Source organism: Ambystoma mexicanum, chromosome 1q, assembly GCF_040938575.1.
Source record: "Ambystoma mexicanum isolate Mex_15411 chromosome 1q, UKY_AmexF1_1, whole genome shotgun sequence".
In the NCBI taxonomy this organism is placed as follows: Eukaryota; Metazoa; Chordata; class Amphibia; order Caudata; family Ambystomatidae; genus Ambystoma; species Ambystoma mexicanum.
Window position 1 is genome coordinate 785924762 of NC_090922.1, and position 16014 is coordinate 785940775.

Sequence of the window (16014 nt, forward strand, 5' to 3'; positions counted from 1 at the left end):
AGGATTTGGTTTTCCTTTCTGTGCCCTTTCCCTTGGTTAGAGGTTCAGCCTTTTCTTTTCCCGTGTTCTCTCTGGTCAGGGCTTCTGCATACCCTTCTTCCATTGTGTCTTTGGCTTGCAGTTCGGAATGTTGTTCTTGCTGCCTTTTCACAGTTCACAGCCTTTGCCAGTTAACTGGCCACAGCCTTTGTCTCACTCCTCTGGAGATCCGATGGCTTGCAGACCTTTTTCTCATCTCTCTTTCCACTAGAAAAAGCCTCTGTCTGTTCTGTTTTTCTTTCCTGGGGATAACAGACCCCGCCAAATTCTTTTCCTCTTTGGGCAAGCTACCCTGCTCATACTTTTCTCCTATTGGTTGAAATGTTCCCCTCTTCCACTTTCCTCCATGCTTCTGTTTTTCTTTTTCTCTCCTCTTTTCTCCACTCTTAGGGGTTCACTGTCATCCACCTTCCCTAATGTTCCGTGTTTCCACAAAGTATACCTACTACTTTCGTCCATGCTCTTCCGTCCACTAACCTTCGTCCATGCACTGGGTCTTCTCTTTCACTCCACCTTCCCGTGGGCTTCATATTTTCTCTTTCACTCCTCCTTCCGGTGTTCTCCAGGTATTTTCTTTTACTCCACCTCCATCCAGTTTCTGTTTTTGTCTTCCACTCCACCTTCCCGTGGGCTTCATATTTTCTCTTTCACTCCTCCTTCCGGTGTTCTCCAGGTATTTTCTTTTACTCCACCTCCATCCAGTTTCTGTTTTTGTCTTCCACTCCACCTTCCCGTGGGCTTCATATTTTCTCTTTCACTCCTCCTTCCGGTGTTCTCCAGGTATTTTCTTTTACTCCACCTCCATCCAGTTTCTGTTTTTGTCTTCCACTCCACCTTCCCGTGGGCTTCATATTTTCTCTTTCACTCCTCCTTCCGGTGTTCTCCAGGCATTCTCTTTTACTCCACCTCCATCCAGTTTCTGTTTTTGTCTTCCACTCCACCTTCTTTTGGACTCGACTTCTTCTGATTTCTCTTTCATTTCATCTTTTTCCACTCTCCACATCTTACAGGCTGCTTCCTCCTCAATTCTCTGATGTCACTTCCTCTACTGCACAATTCTTACTTTCCTATAAGGGGCTCTCTTGCTGTTCAGTATTCCAACTCGCCAGCACTGCACTCCAAGGCACTCTTTTTACTGCTACCATGTGCGCTGGCCCTTATTCAGGGCTGGGAATAAACAACTTCTCACTTATTTTTTGGGAAAGATTAGGTGTTCTGGCTGAGCATGCTCAGTTGCAGGGATTCTCAGTAGGCCAGACTGTGGGATAAGAGTCTTAAAATATGTCCACCACCATTTTGGATTATTTTGTGTGTGTGTGACTGTGAGCTGCACTGTTGGGGCTGCTCTCTTGACTCTCCTCTTCTGACTGCAGGACTTCCCCTTCCAGGAGTCTGCTCTGGCGGTCTCTGGTATGCAGCAGGTGGGTTTGTATGTTCAACGGACTTTTGCTGGGGCTGTTAGTTTGAAGAAATCGTTTTCTCTTCTCTGTGCTTTGTGTGATGTGGGTGTTTCTCCCATTGACTTCAATGGCAGTGTTTTTTGCAGGCATTCTCTTTTTTCCTGGTTGCAGCTGAAGGTAAACATGAGTTTCAATGTCCTCCATTCTTCCTGTATTGTGAGGGAAAAGTGGAGTCCTACCTGTATGTTTGGTTGTAGCACTGTGGAGAGTTGTTCTTATATCTGTCACCCCTTATTAGCATTTCCCCATAGCCTTCCTACCCTTGGATCTGTATTTAAATCTTTGAGAGAAGCTGATTCTGGGAGATGTTTCCCATCTATTTAGTCTTCATAATTGGTCTGGAAAACTTGACTTCTGGATATGATTATAAGGGTCCTTCTTGGACCTGGCAATGTCACAGGGAGTTTGCTTCGTTTCATCCCATGCCACACAATGGAGATAGTGGAGGAGTGGCGTTGGAGATGGAAAAGGAAACATGAAGAATGCAGAGGGCAACCTACACATCTCGCGCCTCGTATTGACAGATTCAGTGCGTTGGTAAACTCCAGCCCTTGAGTGTGGGACATGCATGCATCCAGCCATGCATGTGTACTGCGCCCACTCAGAGGCACGGGAGCCTGATGTCAAGATGGTTGCACTTCAGAGATTTGTTTTTGGGCTACGCACAAAGACTCATACATTCTGTAGGGCATGAACCTATGAAGTACAGGAGAAACTGCCTGTAGGTTCCTGCTCTGATAAACATGGAAACATGAACATTGCTTTTGAGGTACAGTAGTCAATATAATGTTTGACTGAATTAACAAATGGGAGAAGTTCAGATTTCCTTTTGAGGACATGTCTCATTTCAATTGATTTGAGAAAGTTGCATATTTCACCGGGAGTCGGTGACTTCACTAAGTTGCCAGTTTTATTGTAAGGACTCTGCTAATTGAATGTGCAGCCCCAAATCATGTCTGCCCTCCTATGCCTCTCTCTTGGAAAAAAGACCATTGAAGGCTATGAAAAATGAGGCATATGTAATTTAAAAATGCTTCAAATTCGGAACCCACATACGAGAATCTATATTCATTGTACAATGAACTACTGGAGCAGTAAGATGGACTGTCCATCAAGAGGTGGTGAGCTCAGCTGTTTCTCTTGTAGAGCGCCATGTTATGCAACAACAGCTAAAACATCGCTGGCTCGTTGTGGGAGCCGGGATCAAGCCGGCAGATGAGTGGAAAGGTCGGCGTTTAAGTGGCCCACATAGGTCCACTGTGTTCTGAAGGGGGCGCTGAATGAAGACTGTTGGTGGGGTTGATGGCGTAAGCTGCTTCTGTGCTGCTCCCCTGCGTTGGGGCACCAAAGTTACCCCCAATTACCCGTGGCCTGCTCCTATTATTTATTCTTAGCACCTACCTATTTTCGCATCCAGAAACAAGTGTATGTCTCGGGAGGATAGCTTAGGGGCAACGTGCTCGCCTTGGAATCAAGACGACACGGAGCTCCGCAGGTTAAATCGCTGGGTCCGCACCTAGAAATCTCTGGGTATTATGCGTGTTATAACCTATCATCTCGTACCTGGTATTCAACCACCTGAATTGTATACTGTTTTGCTTACCCACAATGCTTACCACGTGGGACAAGAACACGATGTTTTGAAGTGAGATTTGTGGCACAAGGGAGCTATATGCTCTTGAGTAAAGGAACTACTATTTACATCCATTAAGACTCAATCAAAAGCCTACAAAATGAGCAGAATTTCTTATAGTTGGAGGCAGTCTTTGCAATGGCCAGGGGGTTGGTTGATCCTAGTCTGAGCGAAATACTGAGAGTAACACTGAGAAGCTGTTGGCTGTCTCTGGGCAGTGTGCTCCTGATTCAAATTAAAAAAAAATGACCACATGAAAGGGAACATTCTGCCCTAAACCTTTCTAAGCAGAGTGTGAGCCTTGCAATTTGCCTTCCAAAAAATTACATCAAACTGGGAGGACATTTGGTAAACCCAGACAATTTCATTTTACGCCAACAATATATCACTAAAACTCAGACAAGGAATATTTTACATCCTCTATAGTCATAAAAGTCCTATTACATCAAATGATGGTGTTGGCCCGCCACCCCATTTTAAACAAAAAAACAACTAGGCTCTGTTTTGTGCAGCCACATGGGAAATCTGTTTCAAGGGAGTTGCAGTTCTAGATGAGGATCTCGGTGCAGCTAGGCCCTAGGCTACGTTTGGAACTGTAACTATCCCAAGGAAAGAGACGATTTATTAATTGAAGTGCTCTTCCCTTGTTTGATAATATGTCTTTCTAATGGAAGATATGGACTTTGGCAATTTTAGCATTAAAAGGTATGCATTTAGCTAGGCTTAAATGTATACGTACAGTTGGAATGTGACATTATTTTACAAATCGTTTCACTGAAGATTAAAAAAGATCAGTCATTGAAAGCTAATAATGGTTTAATAAAATAGTTCCCATATTTTGCAAATGGAACACTGTTGGGGAAGTTGATGAGGGGGGGAAGCAGAGAGGAGCAGAGAGGAAATGTTCTATGGTGTGAGAGGCTGTAAACTGACCGTGTGCTGCAGGGTGCTGCTACAGCTTTAAGCAGTTTACCCACGTGGCTTTGCTGTGCATATCAGACCAGCCCACAGCTGAGGCGGAGCAAAGAGTAAGTGCTCTACGGTGTGAGAGGCTGTAAACTGACCGTGTGCTGCAGGGTGCTGCAACAGCTTTAAGCAGTTTACCAACGTGGCTTTGCTGTGCACATCAGCCCAACCCACAGCGGAGGTGGAGGCGGAGCAGAGAGGAGCAGAGAGGAAGTGTTCTATGGTGTTCCATGGGGTAACGTGGTTGTGTTGTGCTCCGTTGTTCTCCGCACCTTTGGGCTGAGGACTGGAAAAATCCATTCAGTTCTTTGGAGTGGCAAACCCAAGAGCAGAAAAGGATAATAAAGGGAAAAAAGAAAGCCTTGGATCAGCGAACTTGCAAGTAAGGAGCAGGTGGCTGGTGGGCTGTGTGGGGGCTCGAGCAGGAGACTCTCTGTTCGTCCATGTTCTGCTTGCTTATTGCACTCACTTAGTACCCCTGGAAGTTAGCAGCAGAAGTAAGCAGCCACTCACCTTCCTGTCACTTGCCTGTGACAACTAGACAATTATTGCACCACAGCAACTGTGGGGCTTTGACCCTTTGATCTGCGGAGCGCCTTGGGGGCCACTTTCAAACTTTATTGTAACTGTATCCGAAACTCATACTTCCCTGTTTCCCGTTGTGACTCCAATCCTCGATTTTGTATGGAGGACGACTCAGACTTTGTGTCAGCTACGGTTGAATCCACTCTTGAGGATAGTCGACCTGTAATGGGGAACGGTGGGGGGGGCATTACATCTAATATGGATGATGAAGGTAGCTTGCCCCAAACCCCCCACCTGCATCCTTCAAGTGACCCCGAGTCTGGAGTGCACTTGATCCCCACAGTTGAAATAACTAAGAAAACATCGACACGCGAAAATGCCCTTCAAAGGGAAGGGATGGTACTGGTGGCACAAATACCGAGGCAGCAATGGTGCTCCAAAACGACATTGACTTTATTGCACCTCTAAGTGAGGAAAAGAGCGATAACGGACATGAACCCACGGCAGAAGCCAATGGACTCAACTTGGGGGAGGCCACAAGCCCTATATACCCCCCAAGTCCTAACATCAGCAAGAGCAAATCTACACCTCTTCTATCTGCAGGAGTGATAGAAAATCCCAAAGTAGTAGAGTCTGTAAAACCACGACACGGTACTGAGGGGGCACATAGGGGAGCCACACCAACCTCCTCATATACATTTGGTGCAACTGCCAAATATCAATTACATAATTATCTGGCTCATAGGACCTTTGGAAAGTACCTGGAGACCCCGGGGTATCATGCCTGTTCTGTTGAAAGAGAATCAGCGCTTTCACTACTACAGGAAAGACGATAAACAAGGATGGGACTGGGGTAACACTAAAAGCAATTTGAACACTAAAGACAACGGTCTAATGCCCACAGAAAGAGGTCGAAAGGGCACAAACCTTTTACCCGGCTTGGCTGCCGGGAGCCAAGGCAGTCTGTTAAATACACTCCCAGGTGTAGACCCCATAACGGAGGGGGAAGCTGTACTGGACAATGAACCGGACTCAAGGGTACAGCTCGCCACTAGACGTTCCGGAGGCTCACCGGCAGTTGATTCGAAGTGGCTGGAACCTGCGATCACGGGACTTAGTGCAAAACAATGTGCTTTAGCAGGCTCAAAAACAGGCAACAGACAGCAGACAACATTCTGCTCAAAACGAACAAAGACAACCCCCACAAATAAACAACAAAGGATTGACTTGGAAAAGCAACATCTTACTCCATTGATGAGGATCTATTAAGGTATTTAATAGCCTCCCTGGTGGAGCAAAGCAAGGATGAATCGAGTAGTCACAGCACAATTGATCCCAAACTAATAACAGCTTTTTCTCTAACCGTGGCACTTTTTATGAAGTTGATTGAAACCCAAAATTAACAGATAAGAGACCAAACTACAATGATTGCAATTTTGCACAGCAAAATGATCTTTGTAGAAGGGTTCATTACGCCTATCCAAATAAAAATGGATAAAAACGAGGAACAAACTACCAACATCTTGAAGAGTATATTAGAGCCCGTAATTCGAGACAAAGAGAGAAGAAGATCAGAAAGATTCTTTCCACTCACACACTCACAACATCCTTTGGGAGGAGAGCCAATGAATATGGATGTCTTTAATGAGAAAGGGCATAGGGTGGGAGACAGTGTGATCACTAACAAATCAGGGAAAATATATACATCTGTATCGACACTCACAGAACCAATGCCCCCTGTAACTATAGTCATTGTAGACACAGAGGCCGAAGGAACAAGATAAACTCTAAGCCAATTTACGCCTGTAGGGACCCAAAACACTGTGCTGGTACCACCAGTTGAAAAGAATAAAAAACCAACAAGTGAATCCGATTCGCCCCCGAACATCTTTAACATCTTTGATAAACTATGTGAGGGCGACAAAGGCTTAGTAAAAAGATGGACTCCCCACAGTCGAAGAGACTAGCCTTTTGGCAAAAACTTGAGGAAGCAAAAAAAGTACTGGCGAAAAAGACGCCGGCCAAGACACAGCCATCCAAGCCACAAGTTGAAGTGAGGGAAATCGGGGGAATGGTAGCGCCTATCAAGAAGGGGACAAAATCAAATTTAAGTAGTACTATTCGAAATATTCAGAGACCAGAAACTCCAGAGATGTTTGAAAGAGGATCAAAGAAGCCTACTGCCAGCATAAGTGTGAAAGAGATCCAAGATGTCAACGTACAAAAAACTACGATGCAACTACCTGAAGTTCAAGGGCAGCACGATGATATGGATGTTGCCATACTAAATCTATCTACCTATTCTGACGATTCAGATTCAATATGTTCAATTGGGTCTGAAAATCAGTCACAGAGTGGAGAACCTGACTCTAAACTCTCTGACAAGGAGGACAGAGACCAGGCCGAGGAATTGGAAGAGAAACAGGAGCAAAGTAATAAACAGGGGTCTTCTCCAAAAAAGACTCTAAAGGTTAGATTCTTTAAAGACTGCAGAACTGTTGAATCAATCAACTCAACTAAAGTAAAGATTTCAAGCACTAGTGGCCAGACAAATGAGAACCATGATGAAACCAAAAAGGATGACCTCGACTCAGAGCAACTGGTAATAGAAGAGTAGAAAATCTGGAATCAGAATAGACATGGTAAGCTGGAAAGGAAGGATGCGGCTCAAAGATCGAGTGGAAGACACGTAACACATGAGAAAGACAGCATTAGAATAATTAGGGTGGTTGAGAATTGTGACAACAGGTCTCCCTCGTGTTTGAGGGTGGTTGAGAATTGTGAAAACAGGTCCTCCTCTTGTTTTCTGCTAGAAAGGGCCTTAAATATCAAAGACGACTTGATCCTCAACAGAACCAATATTATGAGACTCATTGGGTCAGTCGAGGAATTCAAGAAAATACAATCGAGGGATATACTGTTAATTGAATTTCCAGAGGACAAGCGCCTAGATAGAGCTCTGATCTATATAACGGACCACAGAATTAAAGATGTTTCATCGGAAAAAAAATGGATACTATAGGGGCTCAGGTATCCCTTCTACGGCATGACCTACAAAAACTAATCTCCAGTTCTGGGGAAGCCGAGGCCTGCATCTCAGAGACTGAGGACACACTGCGGGGTGTCAACCGACAAATGTTGAGCGTACTGGAATGCATGAAAATCCTAGAAGGGAGAGTGGATGAAAGCAAAATGAGATCTAGACGCAATAATATCTTCATCCTTGGCCTGCCTGAACAAACTGAAGGAGCAAGCATGGAATTATTCCTTGAACAATAGCTCGCAGACCTATTTGAAATGAAATCCTTTTCAAAATTCTTCTCCATCGAACGAGCACATTGGGTACCAACCGGAAGAGCCGTACCGGGAGCACCGCCATGCACAGTCATTGCAAGACTCTTAAACTATAGAGACAGAGAGGCCATTCTGCAGATGGCAAGGACAAAAGGGTCCATCACGTATAATGGCTGTAAAATTGTCTTCATCCCTGACTTTACTAGAGAGGTGCAAAAGGCCTGCCAAACCTTTTATCTGCTCAAGAGGCGTCTGCAATCAATGAATGTCAAATATGGGCTAATCTTCCCGGCTCAGCTCAAAATATTCCACAATGGCACAACGGTGCACTTCACAGATCCCAAAGAAGCGTGGAACTGGTCCGAAAGTCATATAGATGGAGATTGGAGTGCACGGGGGAGACATGAGGCCGGACGTAATAGACCACGCCCCGAGAGAGCACCATACTTTGGACCGCAACAGCAACCAGAAGGGATACATCAAGAGGAAAACGCCTAAACAGAAACCGCAGAAACAAAAGGCACTACAACCCTCTGAAAGTGAATACGCAATAAGGCTCCTGAAACATGCTGGAACAGCGGCGCACAGATGTGAACAACAGCTGGCGGCCCAGCCCGAGCCACCCCCCAGATGTGGAAGTGTGAAGGCTTCGTCAGCTGTGAGTGAGTTAAGTGACCAACCGACACCGACCAAATCACTGGTCGAGAGACTTGACTTGTTAGTTAATACATGAGCACTGAGATTCAATAGTTATTAAGTTTGTAATGGGGTGACAGATGCAGTTGGGGATGGAGTATAGGGAGGGGGGAGTTGGATATGAGTTTTTTATTCACTGGTTTGCATACACAGATGCTATGAGCACACTTAATACAAGTACGACACTGACAACACACATTCTGACACCCGCAAAACAGAAGTCTCCCGCAAGACACAAGCAAATACCACAAATCCCAGAATTCCTATGATGTTGCCAAATGTGCTAACTATGAAACGCCTGACACTTATGACATGGAATGTCAACGGACTAGGATCTAGCATCAAGAGGCGCCTGGTGTTTCAATACATGAACAGACATACACCGGATATAGTACTCCTAACCGAAACACATCTAGCTGGGACGGTGTGCAACCTCTTTAAAAGATCCAATTATCGCACTGCGATACATGCAGGCTTCTCCAAGGGAGCTAGGAGGGGGTGCTGAGTCTGGTCCATAAGAGACTGCCACTAATGATATCGAAGGCGTCTCATGATACAGGGGGAACATATGTACATATAAACGCTACATTATGGGACCAAACTCTATCGATAATGGCAATATACTCCCCACCGGCACTCCTAACCACACTACTGGCAGAAATTGCACCCATCCTTGCCGCAAACATAGCTGACATCTGGATTTTAGGTGGAGATTTTAACAAGGTTATGGATAACACATTAGATCACACACATATAAGGGGGAGGAACCCCACAATGAGCACTAAACTAGCTACCTTTGCCTCCGCATTGAGTTTGAGGGATGTATGGCGCGACCTCCATAAAGACACTTTCATCAAAGAAGGTCATAGGCTCGTTACCGTGGGCTTTTGGCTAAAAGAAAGAGAAATACCGTCTCCCACATCAACATTTGTATTCGAAGAGGATCGTCATCGCTCTGTCAAACTGGTACATGGGAAGTCTACAAGCCTGATAGGCAGGGAGATCCGTCCGGAGGAATTATTAAGTGAGAAGCAAGCATTGGGAGGAGGACAAGCATCACGCTGGATAGGAACAGATTACCCGGGAAATTACCTACCGCTGTTTAAACAGCCTGGAGGGACACGCCCGGATAGCCCAAGAGAAGACTGGAGCTGGCTAGCGGCTACACTGGCCAGGAAGTCATAATGTCCAAAGCATGCAGAATCCGTTCTCTTCCAGAACCTGACCATCTGTTCTTGGAACACCAGGGGATTTGCACACCTATTTGGGGAAGGGGATCTTGTAATTGAGAAATACGACATATTGTGCCTCCAGGAGACTTGGCTGAATGAGGAACCATCCCTGGAAGGCTCCAAATTATTCCTGAATCCCGCTGTCAAAGGGAACTTAGGTCGACCTATGGCAGGACTGATTACAGTGTGTAAAAGAACAAATGGTTGGACCAGGTTCTCTGTACAGAACCCTTCGCCATTGATTCGATTTGTGTTGCTGGTAAAAAGGTACATCGAATACAATTGGCACCTACTGATATGTAACATCTACTGGAACCCTGCGTCTCCATTTGCAGTAAATGTTTCAGAGATGGTCATGAATTATATCGATGAAGCCAGAACTAACTACAACAACATTGATGTCCTGGTATGTGGGGACTTGAACATTGAATGCTTTAATTCCAGGAATGAACTGATAACTAATCCACCAAGAGCTGCCACCTTGAAGATATTAAGGGGCATTATTTGGAGAGAAGACCTACAAAAAAGAAATATAAACCTGTTGAATGGCAATACAAGGGGTGACATCCCACCAAAAGCAACTTGGAAAAGAGGACCTTACACAAAGATCCCTGACTACATTTTTGCATCAGAGACCCTTTTTGGGCCATATGAGTCACTTGGAAGTGATACCACAATTTGTGGGAGATGGTGGGTAGTCACGTCAAAGATACTGTTGGGCAGTTTTCTCACTCGTAAAATACTGATAATATTGAGGTAACACCGGGTCTGAACCGGTTAAGAATCTCTTCTACTGCCCTTAGTAATTGTGATGCTGGAAATGCGTTGGAGGGACAGGGCCTCCGTATCCTTGACCTTTACTGCTTTTTATCGTGTGTTCTGTTGTGTTTTCCGCACAGGTGTTCATGTGGGACTCCTGGCGGTGCAGCTCTCTCTTTTGGTTTGGTGTACAGACCCATGGGATACCCGTATGGCACCCATGGGTGGGGGTACAACCCTGTGCCCCTAGTGTATGTTTTTGGGCACCTGTGTGTGGCCCACAGAGCAGGGTATGGGCTGGTGGCAGCTCCTTGCTGAATTTGACAGGTACTCTGAGTATCCTCCATTTTGGGATACCCAGGCCCTGCCATTGGAATCAGTTGATTCCTGATAGGAAGCAAGATGGCCCCCGTGGCATCTTGCTTTCTATTGCCTGTTACCTTGTTTTCTCAAAGTCCTGGGAAGCCCTGACTCTGTCCCTTCCCCCTGACCGGCTGTTGGGTGGAAGTTCCATATATGGTGTTGTTGTGAAGTGCTGACCAGACTGGCTGGAGCCTTCCCAATGACTGTATGTTGTGGGTGGGACCTGGGTGAATGGAGTGTGTGGCAAATGCGCATTCTGTGTTGTGGGTGTCTAGTATCTGGTGTTTGACACAATGACTGAGAAAGCCCTGCCCGAAACTGGTATGAATGCAGTGTAGAGTGTTGAATGGCTGGGTACTTGTCCCAATACACATAACTTGTTGTGAGTGTCTGGAGAGAAGTGAATGGCCTGAATGCACTATGCACCTGATTGGATACCTGCCTGCATGAATGCCCTTCTGACCGATTGGTTGCCTGAGTGTGTCCCAGCAGAATGAATGGGAGATCAACTAGTATACCTGGGGGCCTCTCACTGCTAGAATTCGTGTTCAGAAGCTGAAGAATAACTGGAACTGAAGCTTAACCTTGAGGCCCTGCTGGAAGAGAAGAATTGCTGTTGCTCTCCTTCACAATCTGAAAGCTGCTGTGTCTCCAAGAACTAACCCAGAGAGGACCTGGTAAGGCGCCCTCCTCCCGAGCTAAGAGGGACCATCGTGCACCAGCTGATCTTTTCCAAAGCTCCCCAGTAGACAGACCTACGACAGGCTGCCGATCGGAGACAGGGACTGCCGCGGAATCCTAAAGAGAAGCGCCCGGACTGTTGTCCGCCACTGTCGATGCCCGCCATCGCCGACTGGAGCCGCCGTGCTCCCGTTTGCCTAAGAATTTAATTTGAGCCAAGGACGCTCTCGTCTGCATCGCCGCCTGCTTTATCCTGCTGGAGAAGGCCCGACCGTCGACGCGCCGAGGAACATCCAACGGTGGGTTTCCCGCCACCAGTCTTGGGAGAATAGCTCAGCGGCAATGTGCTTGCCTTGGAAGCAAGACGTCATGGAGCATGCAGGTTTGATCCCTGGGTCCGTACTTAGAAACCTCTGGGTATTAAACGCGTTATAAATGACCTATCATATCATATCATATTATACCTAAAAACCACAGAGACGCCGACGACTCGACGCCCTTGCTGGGCCACAGTTCTTCAACATCTCTTTGCGGTCCAGACCTACCATCACCGAGGTACCCCGCACGCCTCTTCCTTGCAGGACGCCAACGCTCTGTCGTCGACTACCACCACTAGGAACAAAGCTGCCACTTCACCGCCGTAGTTCACCTTGTTCTCCGTCGGAGGTTCGACGACCCGTAACTCCTGCCTTAAAGGGAGGGCACTCAAGAAGGGCAGTCGATTCCCCGACAACGAACGCTACAATTCCAGGTACATTGGGGCTGTAGAACTATTGTAGAGGGAAATAAGACTCGTAGAACAATATATGGACTGGGCTTGTGATACATCTTTGCTTTACTGGTTGCCCAGGTGGGGGGATCTCCACACAGAACTGTGCTTAATGGTAGAGGCCAGTATTCTGCCTATTTTTTCAACCATCTTGCTTTCCTTCCTATTTCTATTGTTGGTTACTTTTATTAATTGATATGTGTGACATTTTAACCAGGGTAAAGTTGATGCACTTTAATGAAATCTGATAATAATTGTGGTACCACTTTAGAACTGTATATATTTGCCATTGTAGATTTTCTGAGCACAACATGAGTTATTGTGATAGTGTACATAACCTTGAATATTAATTATATAAAGACTGTGTTTTCAGTGATACAGTGTGTGGACATTCCTTTGTGGGGGCTTGGGGACTACACTCTACTTAAGAACCAGCCTGCATCACCTCCTGAGAAGCTAGGCCTTGATTGCTCGACTACGTTACCAATAATAGAGAATCTTGGCTGGGGTCCTCTGTGCCTCTCCTCTACCATATGGAGAGCAGGAGTACAGACACCCCCCTCCAGTCTTTACACTGGTTGCAGCGGTGGGATGCTTATGGTTTTAAGAATCAGTGTATAACCGTGCCACCTACAAAGGATATCTGCACTTTGTTAAATGAAGGTTTAGTTGTGTACAAGATAACTGCATTACAAGCAATGGAGTCTATTGCAAATGGTAAATTGACTAGGATGTGTTTAGAGGCTCTCCAGAGTGCTTGTGAAGCCAAGGAGTTAGACTTTGTGGATAGGTCTAGGGCTGAGCTAATAGCTGCCCTGGTGGACTACCAGACTGATTGTGAAACTCTTGAAGGAGAGGTGCAACCAATGAGGACTCTGCCCCTGAGGTTTATGCTGAATCTGTTTCTGGGAAGGCCACCATTCCTGCTGCCTCTGTTCCAAACCCCAGCACTTCCTTGGAGCTTGAGTTATTAAGGATGAAATTGGCCTGTGAATACCGCAAGTTGGAAATAGATGCTGAGCTTAAGAAAGAGGAGTTGGCACAGCAAGTGGAACTCAAGAATAGGGATCTTGATCTTGAGACAAGGACACTGAATGTCAGCGAATCCAGTTAGAGAAAGCTCGAGTGGAGACTTCAGTGAAACCAGTTGAGAGTGTCAGGTCCCGAGCCACCAAGTTTATGAAAGATTTGGTTGGTGTGTTTGTGGAGGGTTTTGATATCCTCCAATGGATTGAAGCATTTGAAATGGCTTGTGCAATTCATGATGTTGATGAGAGAGATTGGGCTAAGTGTTTGTTAAGCAGAGTGCCTCAGACTGGATATGACTGTATTCTGAAGCTGAGTGTGGAAGAAAGGGGTCAGTATGAGTGCATGAAGTCTGCTTTGATTGTCAAGTTTGGCAAGACACCTGCCCAATACCTTAAAAGGTTTAGGGATTTGAGGAAAAGAGAGAATGTGTCTTGGGTTGACTGGGTAAGTGCTGAGCACATGAACATGATGGGGTGGATTGATGGTTACAAAGTGAAAACGTTGAATTGTCTCACCTTTTGTTTTTTGAGCATTTTTCTGAAGCCTGTTCACCAGAGCTTCGTCAGTATGTTGCTGACCAGAACATTTTGGACCCCTTTAAGCTGGCTAGGTTGGCTGACAAGTGGGTCTCTCACCGGGTGTCCCCTAAGGACTCCAGTGGGAAGGACAAGGACAAAGAAAAGGGGGCCTCTCAGAAAGCTGAGGAGTCCCAAAAGCAGTCACAGTCTGGTAAACCAAAACCTTCCTCTCCGAAGACCCAAAAACCTAGTGGGGATGAGTCTGTTGTGGGTGGGAGTTAGAGTAGTGGTCCGCCTACTCTAAAGCAGGGTCCCAGTGGTTTCAGTACCGTACCTCGCACTCCTGGCAATTGTTGGGATTGTGGTGCTCTGGACCACCGAAGGGGTGACCCCAGGTGTAAGGGTAAGGCACTTGGAGTCCAGGCTGTCAGCCTGACCTACCCCTACTCCGTACCTGAGGTGGAGGCCACTGTCCTCCCCTCCACTACTGGGATCAACTTTGCTGCTCCCGTAGAGATTTCCTTAGTGTCCCTTGGGGCCTGGGACCAGTATGCAGAAATACTGGCGACTATCCCACAGAACACTCGTAGGTTTTTGAGAAGTGTCCTCTTGAATGGCCAGCCTTTGCTGGTTTCAGAGACACTGGGGCAAGCATGACAGTGGTGGACAGGACCCTGCTCAAGCCAGAGGACTATGTAGATGCTCCTCTGAGAACCACCAGGTTAGCTGGTGGGCCTCCCAAATGATCGCCTGTAGCCTTAGTCAACATTCGGATTGGAGACAAGACAGCAAAGCTTCCGGTCCTGTTTCAGGACAACGTGCCTGCGAACATTTTGTTGGGAAACGATTATGGTCAAGTTGGGGATGATCACGGATGGTCTACCCATGGCTGCTGTGGCAGTCACGCGATCGCAGGTCACAGAGGGTCTGGCTGCGAGCCCGGTATCCTTGCCGACGGGGAAACCCAAGGCACGAAGGAAATGGAAGAGTAAGAAGGCCACCTCTGTGGAGGGGGCCCCTGCTCTCCCTGCTGTTCCGACAGCACCCATTGGGACCCATGCTCTGGACGGGCTGGATCCAGTGGTAAACCCTGTCTCAACTCCTGTGGGAGAAGAGCCAGAAGACTCTCCTGTGGGAGAGGTTCTCAACCCGGAGGATCATCCTGACCTTCAATGCTTGTTAGCTGAAGGGGGACCCTCCCGGGCAGACTTCTGTGAGGGACAGAGAGAGTGTCACTCTCTCGAGGGTCTGAGGAAACAGGCCCTGTCCCAGGCACAAGGAGGAGTGCCTAGGACATTCCGAATCTATTGGGAGGGTGAGCTCCTTGTTAGTGAGCCCACTAAGCCTGAACCTGGTGCCCTCAAGAGGTTGGTGGTACCCCAGGTTTACAGGCCCTTCCTGCTGCAGTTGGCGCATGAGGTGCCCTTAGCTGGTCATCTTGGTACCAAGAAGACTAAGCAGAGGCTCTCTGCCCATTTTTACTGGCCCCGGATGGGAGTAGAAGTGGAGTCCCACTGCAGGACCTGCCCGACTTGTCAGTTGTCTGGCAAGACTGAAGGCAGTGTCATTGCCCCACTGCAACCATTGCCAGTGGTTGGCACACGGTTTGAGAGGGTGGGCATCGACATTGTCAGTCCCCTTGACCCTCCCACTTCAGGTGGACATCGGTTCATCCTGGTCTTGGTTGATCATGCCACCAGGTACCCTGAGGCTATACCCCTTCGGACTGTTAATGCCAAGGTGGTTGCAAGGGCTCTCCTGGGCATTTGTTACCCGTGTTGGATTCCTGTTTAATGGCATAAGCAGGAGCGCTTCTGGCAACATTATATTACCACTTCAATATCCGCTGGCTTTGAAAATCTCTCAGGCCAAAGCTGGAATAGGTTTGAAAAGTGTGTTCACAAGGAAACACGTCTTCAACAAAGACGTCAATGAAAAAGAAAAAGTTCATTACAAAAACTAACTGTGCAACTTAGAAAAACAATGCTCCCTCACATAAGAGAAAAGATAAGAAAAGAGAAACAGTCACTTAAAAATTGGTTGAAAATGC